Consider the following 13,054-nt stretch of genomic DNA (forward strand, 5'->3'; position numbering starts at 1 on the left):
GGGGGATATTTGCCATCGGGAGTGTCCAGCGGTCCTTTGCCTCCTCCGGCCATGGCTTTTGCAAGCCGCAGCCAGTGCCCTGCGCCGGGGAGAGCGGAGGTGGGAGGAAGGGCGGTGGGGTGAAACAGAGAGCTTTTTGTGGCAATGCATAACATCTTTCCCAGTTAATTAATTTGACATTTATGCCGAGCTTCTTGTGCAAAGCTCCCAAGCGTTTCGGCGACCTTCCTGTGCAGAGAGCGGGGCAAAGGCCCCCCCCTTTGTGCCCAGCCCCGCGGGGCAGGACAGGAGCAGCCTTTCTGCTGGAAGCCAAGGCAGGGGGGGAAGGGTGGGGCCGGATCCAGGCAGAGGGCGGCTCCTGGGGCTGCGGAACTGACCCCCGCCCCAACTGTGGTTTTTGGGATCTTGCTGTGGTTGGGAAGGAAAGGGATTGAACCCGGGGTCATGCGGGTGGCACAGGGATGCTCCTTTTTGCTGTTGGGAAGGTGAAAGCAATTTTACAGCTGGTTCTTTCAAGGCTTTTTGTTAAAAATGACTCGAAGTTAATTCTGGTCCTGGTTAAACCAGTATTTAACCCAGCTGCGGCGGTGCATGCGATGCATTGAGCAGGTGGAGGGGACAGCATCGATTTGGGGGTGAACAGCGATGGGTACTGCTGCGGTGCCCACCCTGGGAGAGATGCTCCCCAAGCCTTGCATCCCCCTTTTCCACCTTGGCATCCCAGAATAGGCGACTTCATTCCTCTCCGGTCTGGAGGGGGATGTTCGCTCTGCCCCGGCCGCGCGATGTGCCCCCGTCAAGACGGAGGCCGCGTGTGTTTACGTCTCTGTGGCCACGATGCAAAGCATCTCTCTCCCTCGGAAATGCTTGGCCGCGGCTCAAACTATTTATGTCAAGATAAAAATAACAGCAGCAACCTCAGGGCTGCTGCTTCTTTCCTGGCCGATGGCGAAACAAGCATTATTTTAGCAAGGTGGGGGGGGGGAACTCAATGTGGTGGAGCCCGGGCACGCATCCCCACCGCTGCAGCCCCGATGTGGGACCTGAATTGGGGCCCATCCGGGTGGAGGAGGCTGGAGCCAGGGAGAAGCATCGTCTCTCAGGCAGCACGGAGCACAACTTGTTGGCAAAACAGTTTATTTGCCAAAAAACGCTGTTTTCCAGAGGAGGAGGAGGAGGGGAATGAAGCTATTTCATGAGCCGCGTTGGTCGGGCTGAATAACTGCTGAGAAAGGCGGGCGGTCCTGAGCGCGAGTTTGGCTTGGTTTATAAGTGATGCTCGTGTTAGCAAATGTCAAAAATATAGCAGAGGGCTGCGTTCTGGGGAGAGAGAGTGGGAGTTTTGGTCCAAAATGAGCATTTAAAAAATAATTAAAAAAATCTTATTTATTTCTTATTTTTTGCAAGGAAAGCAATAATTAAACAGAAAGCCCCTGTGTTACTTTCCTACCCCAGAGCAGTCTTCCCTGCAGAGGCAGTGAGTGGTGCTGGCACGGAGCTTGCAAAGAGCTTTACTACCCCAAACTAGGTGTCAGTCCACCATTTCCAGCTCATTTAAGGCAAATTTGGGCCCGCTGGGCTCCTAATGACTTTTCTAGGTGCTGCCTGTCCCAGGGATGTCTGTTGTGTCCTGAGATGCTTCTGGGAAACCTCTCCATCACACCCCATAAAGATTAATCAGAAGAAGCTGGAATAATGCATTTTTTTCCCCATTTTGGAGGCTTTTTGGCGAGTAACATCATCCAGCCTTTACTTTTCCTTCTCCTTCGTGCACGGGCTGCACGTGCATTTGCTCAATGCGAGGTGAGGGTGTCGTGGGAATCTCCTGCCACCGGGACGAGGGTATTTAAGAGCCAGAGCTGAGTGTCACGGGAGGTGGCACTTACGGGGAGTGTGAGGAGGAGGCAGGGACCGGCACTTAAACTGCTCTGAAGCCCTGGCTCCGGCCCAGTGGAAAAACCCAGCGCTGCCAGGTATTTGTTGATGAAATGGGATGATTTTATGCAGCTCTGGCGATGCTTTAACCCGTGGCCGGGAGGCTGCGAGGTTCCCTTTTTTGGAGGCGCCGGGAGAGACGGCCGCCGCGTCCCTGTGACTTTGGGGAACTTTGGTCCTCGGCTGGTGTCAACGCTCCCTCTCCTTGCCTCTTTCTCCAGGACAAATAATGCAGAATATAATAAATCAGCTTTGCAGGGCACTCCTCTCTGCCTGAGGCCTGACAAGCTCGGTGCACCCCAGCCCGGGCATTGTGCTTGGGTACCAGGGGGCTGCGACCTGGAGCACCCGCTCCTTGTGCTCCCGTGGCACCGGTGAGTGCTAATTAAGCCCTAATTAGCCACCAGTGGCTGCAAGTCGGTGCCCTGCCAGCATGCATGGCTCACGTCCCGTGCGGTGCTGCCGTTGTCTCCGTCGGACAATTGCAAACCGGGGTGGGAGCCTGGGGTTAATTAGCCTGGCGTTAATTAGGGAGCGTGCCGACACATATTTGCCGATGGGGAAACAGGAGTGTTAAATGGGGACCTGGATGTCAAACAGGGACTCGAAGCATCAAGTGCAGCGAGCTGGGATGAAATAGGGTCCTGTGCTGGGCTTAGTGGCCGTGGCGCATCGTCATCCCGCTGGGCTCCCTGGGGACCGGCAAGTGCCGGAGATGTCGGAGCTACGCCGGGCTGGGATGCTCAGGTGAGCAGAGCCGCCTGGGACATGGCACCCGGCAGCACCCAGGCTCCTAATTGGTTGTTTTTATTTCCTCCTGGCACTGAAAGGAGCTGTTTCTCCCCACTTATCAGTAAATAATTGTTTTGGTTGCAACTTGCTCGTTAGCTGCCTGGCAAGCTGATTAGGCTGTGGGAGAGGGCTGTAGGGAGGGTTAGCAAGCTGGCCTGGCTCCTCTGGGTGTCCCCTGTGGCATCGGAGTGTCCCCTGCAGAGTTGGGGCTGCGGGGGCTCGCATTGCTGGGCAGGACCCCCTGGATTTTTGGGGTGTTAATTATGAGCCGCATCCCTTGGTGCTGTAATCGGGGCGATGCAACTGGTTCTCCCTCTTTGCCCTCTTGCCTTTAATTTGGATTAATTAATGCCTGCTCCTCTGACTCAAGGTGCCTGTCCCATCTCCAGGCTGCGGTGTTTAAAGCCATGCGCAGGACCTTGCAGCATGGGCCACACCATCCCCAAATGTCCCTCCGTAGATGTCCTTAAAGCCACCGCGGGTGATCCCCAGGGAGGTTCGTGCGGAGGTGGGCAGGTGCTCTCCATGCCAGGGCTCATTGCAGCCCTGCTCCCTCCACAATGCCTGATCCTGGCTGCAGAGGATCCTGAATCCCTTAGTTTCCCATGACAAGAGCTCTTCAAACACCCTGCCAAAGGCTGGAGGAGGAGGAGGGTGGGAGGGAAGGAAGGCTCTTGCTGCCGTGGAGGAAAAGAGAGGGAATCCATTGAACGTGGCACGGGGATCGGATGGGCACGGCTGGGTTTGCAGGGATTGCCTGGTACCCATGGGCCGGTCCCTGGCGCACCGTCCCTCGGGGGGACGTACACATCCCTACAGACATTCCTCCATCGGTGGCATCCCGCAGCAGCGCCCACCGCGTTTGGAGCAGCTGTGGCTCCTTGCCTTTGGGCTGAGCTCAACCGGACTGTGCCTGCTTACTCTTGCAGTAAAAAGGGGCTGCAAGGAGTCAACAGGGAGGATGCACCGTGGGGGTCTGCATCCTCGCAGCAAGACGTCCCCCTCTGCCGGCATGAAATCCTCCAGATCCCCTGGACGCTCACAAAATGCCTCCGCCATGCACACGCTTGCCCAACCAGAGACGCGCGTGCAGAGGACGTTGTTTACCAAAGTTTGGGCTCGCTTTGCAGATAACCAACCTTTATTTGTGTCTGTAGCATCCCAAACGAGACCCAGAAATAGTCTGTGAGGGCCATGTCCTTTGAGTATTTTTGGTTGATGTGCGGAGAAGTGGAAAAAAAAGCCTGGCCGGGCTCTGGATGCAGCAATCCAGCTTCAAACGGTCCCCGACCCGAGAGGAAATTGGAATTACACCAGCTGTAAAGGGAAGGCAGCAGGCAGGGGGTGGCTGGGGCTGAAGGAAGCAATAGCTCTGTGTCCTGCCTCCCTCCTGCCAGAGAAGCGAGTTTTTTGGGTCTCAACAGTGACTTTTTGGCTCTAAATGCCTGGGGCTGTCTCCTTGGCGTGCTTCCATCCAGCTCTTAGGCACCCAAGTTTTGTGCTGGGTTAAAAGCACCAGCAAAGGGACTGGGGATGATCAACCCTGTGGGCTTCTCTGTATAGACTCTGACACAATATTTAGTAAAAAGAGTTTATTTCTGGTTTTTGGCTGCTGGTCCCAGCAGCCTGGTGCGAGGCTGAGGATCTGGCTGGGGCCATCCTGGCTGCAAAGCACCCGGCGGTATGGGAGAGGCTCTTGGGAATCCAAACGGGGGTTTTTTCCTTCTGACCCAGCTCCAAACTTCCCGTTTGTGCTCACCAGCTCCAGCGCAAGCAAAGGACGCGTCTGCAGCCGGGCTAATTCCCCTGGGGCTGTGCATCCCGGTGCTGTAACCCTTGGATGAAAAGCATTACTGATTCCATGCCGGACAGCTTCATACTGCTAGCGATGCTGGGGATGCTGGGACAGGGAAGGGAGCAGTTGCTTTCCATCGGACAGAATTGGGGTGCAAAGCCCCCACACTCCCAACCTGCCCCCCGTTCCTGCTTGCCTTGTGCCGGCAGGATTTTTGCATCCCCCAGCTCAGGAAATGGCTGCTGCCCGCAGGCAGCTGGGCGTCCCCCTCCTCATCCCTCTCCCCCCTTATTTTCCTTCTTTCAGCCGGAGTGTTTTGCCTGATGGACTGTATTAGAGTCAGGACGTGAGGAGGAAAAGCTGCCAGCAATTAGGCTGTGCGAGCCCTCCCCCAGCCGGGTGTGTAAGAGGAGCAGAGCTGGATGCCGGGGTTTTGGGAGAAGGGACCGTTTCTTCCCTCCTACTCTACTTCGGAAGCTTGGAACAGATGAGGGGCTGCGTGGGGTGGATTTCTCATCCCCTGGGAAATGCTCTTGGTGAAAGGGGTTGGGATTGGGCGCCTGCTTTTTTGGATAGGAGCTACAGACCAGCGGCTGGGCTGTTCCTGAGCCTCTCTGCTCTGTGGCTCATCCTCTTTGCTCCAGATTTGGCCAAAAACCTCCAAATCTCTCCCCAATCCTCCCTGACCCCCGGCAGGTAAGCACCCCGCACCTTCTCTCCCATGGCAGTTCAGGAGATTGGCATTTTTGGGGCCGATCCTGGCTGCCAGGCGGGATGCTCACCCCAGTGCCCACTCCCCTGCTGCAGGCACGGGCCGGATCCTGCCTCTCCTGGTGCAATTCCAGCTGCTCCCAGCGAGCGCAGTCGGAGTTTGCCTCCAGCTATAAATATCTTGGAGAGCAACAAAGCCCCTGAAGGGTTTAGGCACTATATATAGTTTTCTGCAGCAGAGAGACATCTTGCACAGAGGCTGGGCGGTGGGATCTCCTTCTAGGAATGGGGGGAAGGAGAGGACACGATGGGGGGGATGATGGCTTTCCATGTGGATATGGGGCTGGATCCTCTCCCTGCGGCCGGTGTCCCGGTCCCTTTGCACCCTGGCAGCACCAGCTGCTCCATTCGGGGTCTTGTTTACGCAAGTTTACATCAGCAAAAGTTGCTGTCTGAGCATAGAGGAAAGGGACATAAAACATTTATAGCCCTTGAAAATTGTCAAGGAAATGTCTGTCTCAGTTAAAATAGCAAGAGCAATTAGAGGGGGAAAGGAAAAAAAAACCCCAACAACACGGTTTGTGTGTTATTCCAGCTCTTTTCCAAGTGCTTCCCACCCTCAGCCGGGATTGCAGGCTCCCTGCCTCCTGCTCTCCCATCTCCTGCTGGCTCTGGAGGCTGGGACAAGGTCTAACCCCCTCTCCCACAACCAGGAGTACCAAACCTGTCTGAAAACCCAATCTTGTGGCTCTCCCAAGCACGTTAAAAACTCAATCTTGACTTAAAATGAAAGGGCACCAAGAAGTTAATTGGGTTCCTTCTTCTTTTTGGTATTTGTAGCGATGCCGGATCGGGGGTCAGTGCCTCCTGCATGTCTCTGGATGCTGTTAATTAGGGAAGCCCCAAGCTTGAACTTCCCCAGTGCCTTCGCCAGCTGCAGCGGGATTTATCGTGTGCGAACAGGTCCTTCCCCTCCCTGGGCTGCGGCAGGGGCGAGGAAGGGGCAGGAGATGAGGGAAAACAGGCGCTCCCAGAGAAACAGGCCAAATCCTGCAGACAAGGGGAATTTTGGTGTTGCTTTGTTTGACCCAGTATCTTCCAGGGAAAAAATTCCCAGTCCTCTGGCAGGCAGCAGGGCTCGAGGGTCACACTCATTTGCTCAAACCTTGCATTTCCCTGCCCAAAAATCAGTGATTTAGTGGGTTTTCATGATTTTTTCTTTCCTTCTGCAAAGGTTTTAACCTGGCTGAGGAGCACAGCTGCTTCTGTGGGGTAGAAGGTGGAGGTTCAAGGTCCACCATGGTCGTGGTCTGGGAGCAAGTCGGGGCTCTCTGCATTGCTGAAGGTTTTGAGGACCAGGGCTTGTCTTGGCAAAGAGCTCTGAGGGTTTGCATGCCCCAGCTGTGTGGCTCTGAGACCGAGTGCCTGGCACGGCATGGCTTGAACCTCGCTTGTGTGAGAAAGAGGAAAGAAAATCCCAGGAGGGGAAATCCGGGGAGGAAGAGCAGGTCTGGCCAGAAGGGCATTGAGCGGGCGTTGCCCGGGGGCAGGAGCGGGTCCTGCCCACGGCAGGAGGGAGGGGGACCTGGAAAGCCGCATTTTCCTAGAGATGAAGTGTAAAGAAGTGTTTTCGGGGGGGGAAGAACCTGTTACGAAGACAAGCTGACCTGTTTTGACTTGAAAACGAAGGGTCGGTTGGTGTTTCAGGTTAATATATGTCTTGACTTTTTTATGTTTGCTTTTGCGACGGCGTGCCTTTCCAATGGGATCATACCAGTAGTGAAACCTGCATGAAAATCTTCCCATTTTGTGAGATCAAAATTTTGGGTCTGTTTCCTTCACCCACTGGGCTGTGAGAGCTTCTCGGGGTCCCGTTTTCAAGCTTTGCAGACTGAAGAGCTGGAAATACTTTTCCAAGCACAATGTGAATCCCTTGACTCATAGAGCTGAGGCTCAGAGGAAAACATGGTGCTTGGTGGGAGATGGTCGCTGCATGGAGAGGTTCTTCCTCGCTCTGTACAGAGGCCAGAAGCATCTCCCCAGGGGAGCAAGCTGAGCAGGGGGTGAAACAAGCCCTGTGGCTTCTCCTGCTGGTGGCTGCTGGGGAGCCGTGGGCATCCCAGTGCCCTGGGAGCATGCTGACCTGGGATTCAGTTCTCCCTGCTTTAATTTTCCTCCTGGTCTGATGGCTTTTGGGTTGTGGGTGAGAAGAGTTGCAGGGCTCGGGACAGTGAGGCTGGGTCCTGGGTGTAGTTGGCTGCTATTTGCCTGGGGATGCTGGTACTCGTCCCTGTGCCGGGGTGCTGGTCAGTTTGACAGTCCCCCGTGCAGGGATGCCGGTACCCATCCCTGCACAGGGGTGCCAGTACCGGTCCCCATGCAGGGATGCTGGTACATTTGACAGGCCCACCATGAGGATGCAGGTAGCCATCCCCCCATGGGGACGCTGGTACGTTTGACAGTGCACTGACCACCCACCCTCAGAAGAAAGAGGTTTCTCTTCTTTCTTCCCTTCTCAACTCTCCCTGCCGGGCAGAACATCTCTCTCTCTCCTTTTGTCTCACCCTCTCGTGCTTTCAGCCATTGGGCACTAAAGCAAACTACTCTGGATGGAAAAAAGAGCCCTCAGATGCAGTGAAACACCCTCCTCTTGCATTGGTTCGTTGTTCCTCACCTGCTTCCAGGGGCTATATCTGAGAGCTGGTTGAGGTGGTTTTTATTTTCCCTCTACAATAAATAAGTTTTTCTTCAACAGCAGGGACTGGAAGCCCTGAATAGCTCTGAACAAATAACACAAAATGTGTCAGGAAGGGGTATTTCCACCAGAGGGGTAAAGCTGCTTTGAATCTTTGCTATTGTAGAAAGATGGAGCAGAAACCTGCTTCCCGCCTGGATATTTGCCGAGAGCTGCCCAGGCTGAGGGAAACAACAGGGTGTGAAATAAATATCGGCATTTCTTCCTTCAGGGACTTCCCAGTGCCATCCTCAATTCAGACCCACAGGTGAATGCTGCTGAAACGCCTGCGAGCAGGAAGATGCTCAGCAGCGGTGGATTATGTTTTGGTTTTTTTTTTCTTAATGGAAAAAGCCGTGTTCGTACGGAAACCAATCGGTTTCTGTGGTCCTTAAGGGAAGGAGCATCCCAGAGGCACCGGTAAAAGCTTATTGCTTTATGCTCAGTGTTGCAAAAAGGCTTATAAAATTAAAAATAGTGTGTAGAGGGTGCGTGGGGGCCTTGACACCATGTGTCCCATCTTGCAAGAGCCTTGTGCTGGCGGTCTTGGCAGTGAGGACTGGGAGATGGAGACATGCAGGAGCTGAGCCCCCACAGCTCATGACATGAGTGGGAACCGGGTCCCGAGCTCGCTCAGAGCTCCAGAGCAAGTCACAGCGAGCATGTGATTAAACCCGATGGATGCTCTGAGCCCACCAGTTCCTTCCCATAGGTATCGATGCCGGCAGCGCTTCGAAGGCACAAGCAGCCGTCGCGTCCCCTGGGAGCTGCTGTTTTGGGTGTGGAAACCCAGGGATGCATCAAAAGCGGGAGTCCCAACCTATTTCTGCTCCTCATGGGGGGGTGGGCTGCTCGGGGGGGGGCTGAGCTGAGCCCGCTGCAGGGCCCGAACACACCCACGTCCCACCGGGGCCGCAGGAAAGTAGGTCGTGGCCAAGCTGGCGTGGCGGGCTCCGTCCTACATATGTAAATCGGGTCTATTTATGGCCGCTCGGATGACTGCGGGCTCAGGCGGCTCTGAGCAATACCTCACTCTCCATCCCCTCCGCAGGGCTTGTCCCAGCAGTGCCGGGGCCCTGCGGGTGGGTCCAATCCTGTTTCCACCTCTGGGGTGAACAGCAGATGCTCACGGGTCTGCAGTTTTGGGGTGAAGCTTTGGGATTGCCTTCTGGTCCAACCGGGCAGGGAAAGTGAGATGAAACCTCTCTCCTCCACTCCTGGGATGGGTGCTGAGCTCCCTGCCTCCATCCCTGCCTGCACCGGGCATTTCTGGCAGCAGTTGCTGGGGGATCCCACCCTGGCTCCCTGCTTCCCAATGTTTTGGGGTTTTTCAATTCCTCCTAGTGACAGGGCAGAAAAAAATCCCTTTAAAGCTGCATTTGCAAAGCATGAAGCTTGTCTGGGCAGACGTGGGGCATCTCATTTCTCTCTCCATCCCCATCCCTGGAAAGCGGACGGGTCTCCCTCTAACGATTCCCCTTTAACCCAGTGCAGGATTACTCCGGCTAATCTCCTTCAGCCTGGAGTCCCTCTGAAAATTGCGGCACGTTTGCATTTGGCAAGCGCAGCATCTTAATCAACATCCATTACAATTTCCATGACAACTCTGGGAAAGGTGGGCAGAAACTCATTCCCATTGAATACATGCAAGCTTGCAAACACCCCGTCCTACTGCTTGGGCCAGCAGTCAGCAAAGCACCACCCTTGATTAATTATTCCTAATTAAATGCCATAAGGAAAAGGCCTGCCTGGGAAAAGGGCTCCTTCATTTTTTTCACCAGCGGTTTGGGGGACCTGCTGTTGGGGAGGGGGAGTCAGTATTAATCTTCATGCTAAGCTGCATGCAAGAGGCTCTAATATATTCCTGATTAATCATTATTAGGAGGTTCATTAGCTGTGGCTCAGCACAAGAACAGATTGGGAGGGGCAACAGGGTTCCAATAACTGAACTGCAACAGTTCTAGGAGCAGATAGGCGACGGTTATCACGGCATCAGGACAGCGATAGCTTTTCTCCTTTCCATGCTGCTTAAGCGTGGCATGAAAGAAGCATTTCTCCATCCCCACGACCCCCCCTTTTAGAAGTGTTTATTGCCATTTTCATGGTTGCTGTGCAACCTGGACCTGGATGCTTCCTGCATCCCTAGAAATGATGCTTAGAGTTTGTTCACCCTCCTATGGCTGGGGGTGATGCCCTTGGGTGGGCTCCCTGCATCCGAGGAAGGGACAGCTTGTGGGGGAAGCCGGTGGGGATTTCCTGAGTGTACAGGCTGGTGCATCAGGAGCAGCTTCAGAAAGTGGTTTCCCACGTGCCAGTATTGGTGGGTTTTGCACAAAACACTTGGAAAGCTGTTAAAATATAGGGGACTGCGTGGCTGTGCCCGCTCTGCTGCCTGCCCCTGCCATGGGGGCAGGATGCGGCCCCTCCGCCTGCTCCGTGCTGCTGACCCGACGTGCTTGGAAACCGCCGAGCAAATCCCCCTTAATGGTGACAGTCGCTTTGCTCTTGGAACTCGTGGCTGAGAAAGGTCTTAGGTCTGGCTCCTCAAGGGGCAAAAACCCACCAAGCATCTCTGCCATGGCACGTGGAGGGCTGGCTGCAACCACGAGTCCTCGGTTAGGGGACAGGGAAACTGAGGTAGCGGCTAGGCGGGAGAGGAGCCGGCAGCTGAGGGGGTGGTTGGGAGGAGGGTGGCTTGTAGGGCTGGAGAATCTTCCCTCGAAGAGCAAAGGGGCTGAGATCTGCCCCCATAGCCCTCCTCTCCTCACCCCAGTCCATCCCTTGGAGGCTCAGTGTTCCCCTCGACACCTTAATGACCACAATTAAGCCAATCCCAGGAAATGAAGTGGCATTTAAAAAAACAAAATAAAATAAAAAAGCCCACAATTGCTTTTTGTGGTCATTAAGAGGCTTTTTACTCCTGTGGTTTTGGTGGAACATCCCCTGGCTCACCAAAGCCATCCCGCGCTCCCCAGGCAGCTATTTTGGGGGTTCCAGATTGCTCCTTAGTCTCTTTAGGGGGGAAAAATAGTTATGGTGCATCCAACCTGTGCCAATATCCCCCACAGTGGGACAATTCACTCCACAGAGGTGTTCCCCATGGAGGGAGGTGACGTGATGGTGGCCTCAGACCAGGGGGATTTCTGCCTCCTGAGTCACCCTGGCTGCTCCGGCTGAGAAGGCCACCACGCAGCCAAAAGCGAAAGATGTTTTCAGCCCGGCTCGTGATCCCCAAGCTGTGTCCCCACGTTCCCGAATAACTGTGCTGAGCTCATCCCGTCTCTGCTGGCCCCGGGCAGGGCTGAGCCCTTGCCGCTCCCCATCGGAAAACCTCATGGAAAAGAGATCTGAGGTGCGGCATGGCTGGTTCCTGTGTCCCACCTCCCTCGGTGGGTGATTTCCCTTGGCACCGCGGGTGTTTCCAGCTGAAACCTTTTCTTCCACGAACAGCCGTGAGATCCTTTTCTTCTTTCCAGAACACAACTAAGCATTGTCCTCCCTATTCCACTGAAAATTAAGGAGGGGGTATGAGCGAAAATACTGCAATCAGTGGCCTGATGGCTGCCGGTTCCTCTTCCTAGCATCGAACGAGCTGGGATGTGGCTCCCCAAGCATCCCAAAGCCTTTCCCCTGCTGCAGGGAAAGGTTTTGCCCTGGTAGAGGAGGGGACCTGCTGAATCATGGGGACCAAATCTATGCTGCCAGTTCCTGCCTGCGTCTCGGCGCTAGGACCGACCCAGCCTGGTACACGGGTGGGAGGGTTGGGGCTGCGCTTGGCTGGCTTTTAAAAAGGGTAATTGCTCTTTTCCTTGCGTTTTCATTGTTTAGAAAAGGGCTGTTATCTAAGCAGGCAGGGAACAGCAGCCTGGCAGTGCTGGTGCTTGGCTGGAGGGAGCATTTCAACGTGCCCGACTGAACTGAGACTTCAGGTCAGAGGTTTGGGGGACAAAAAATAACATCCCTATTTTTTTGTGGGGCTATGGAGAGCCAGCCCAAAGAGGGAGCCAGACCTGGCCTGTGTTGCTTGGGAAGGGTGAGGAAAAGGAGAGTGTAAAGAGGCTCCTGGGAGCCCTGTAAACCCAAATGCTGCTCACAGGGTGTCCATCTGGGTGCACACAGAGGGTCCTGAAGGGTCCTGGTATTGTGGAATGAAGCCCGTGAGCAGCATCCTTATGCGATGCTGGCGGGAACAGAGACTCCCTCTGCTCCAACCAATGGGTATTTGTGTGCTGTTGGGGATTCGGCGTTAGGGAGAGCATCTCACTCTTCACCTCGCCCACCCGCCTCTGCGCAGCACCCGCTGCTCAGCCCACGCATCGTGCAACAATCTTCTCCCCTACTGTGCACTACCAGCAATGGTGAGATGCACACCCTGGGACACAAAGACACCCCAAAATCCCATTATCCCCAGCTGGGAGAGCTGTGCCAGCATCACCCATGAAGCCAGCGCAGATGGGGACATGCCGCCAGCCCATCTTTGGAGCCCATCTGCTTGGTGTCCCAGCGCTGGCCGCGCTTTGCCAAGTCTCCATGAGTCACCTGCGGCTTGTCCCCACGCAAGGTATTTTTACATCCATCGCTTCAGGCTCCCGTGTTGCACATCTCCCTCCACAGCTTTCCTTTTTTCCCCCCTTAATTAATGAAAACCATCCTGGTGTGTAATAATAGCGCCGGGTGACCTGTATTTTGCATGCTCTGCATTGTAATTAGGAGCCAGAGCACAGAGACCGCGCTCCCCAACGTGGCAAACCTTTCCTGGCCATAATTAGGGAGAGGAACCCGGGGGATATTTTTTAATCCATGGTGGGAAATGTGGCAGGAGGGGACCAAGCCTGGATCCGGCCCTGCTGCCTCCCACCCATTTCCAGCAGCTCCCATCTCTGCTGCGCCATCCCAAGGTGTAGATCCGGTGGGATGTATGTTGGTTGGTAGGTATTAAGCCTGGAAAGGACCGTGCAATTGTCAAGTCCAGGGTTTTATGCAGCGCCTTCAGGCTCGGAGGCTGTTTTTCCTTTGAGGGATGCGGAGTGCATGGCCAGAGCCCACCGTGGCCTCGGCTCCCTGTGTATGGAGAAGGTACACGCCAG

This window comes from Pygoscelis adeliae, unplaced genomic scaffold (assembly GCF_000699105.1).
Source record: "Pygoscelis adeliae isolate BGI_AS28 unplaced genomic scaffold, ASM69910v1 Scaffold513, whole genome shotgun sequence".
Lineage (NCBI taxonomy): Eukaryota > Metazoa > Chordata > Aves > Sphenisciformes > Spheniscidae > Pygoscelis > Pygoscelis adeliae.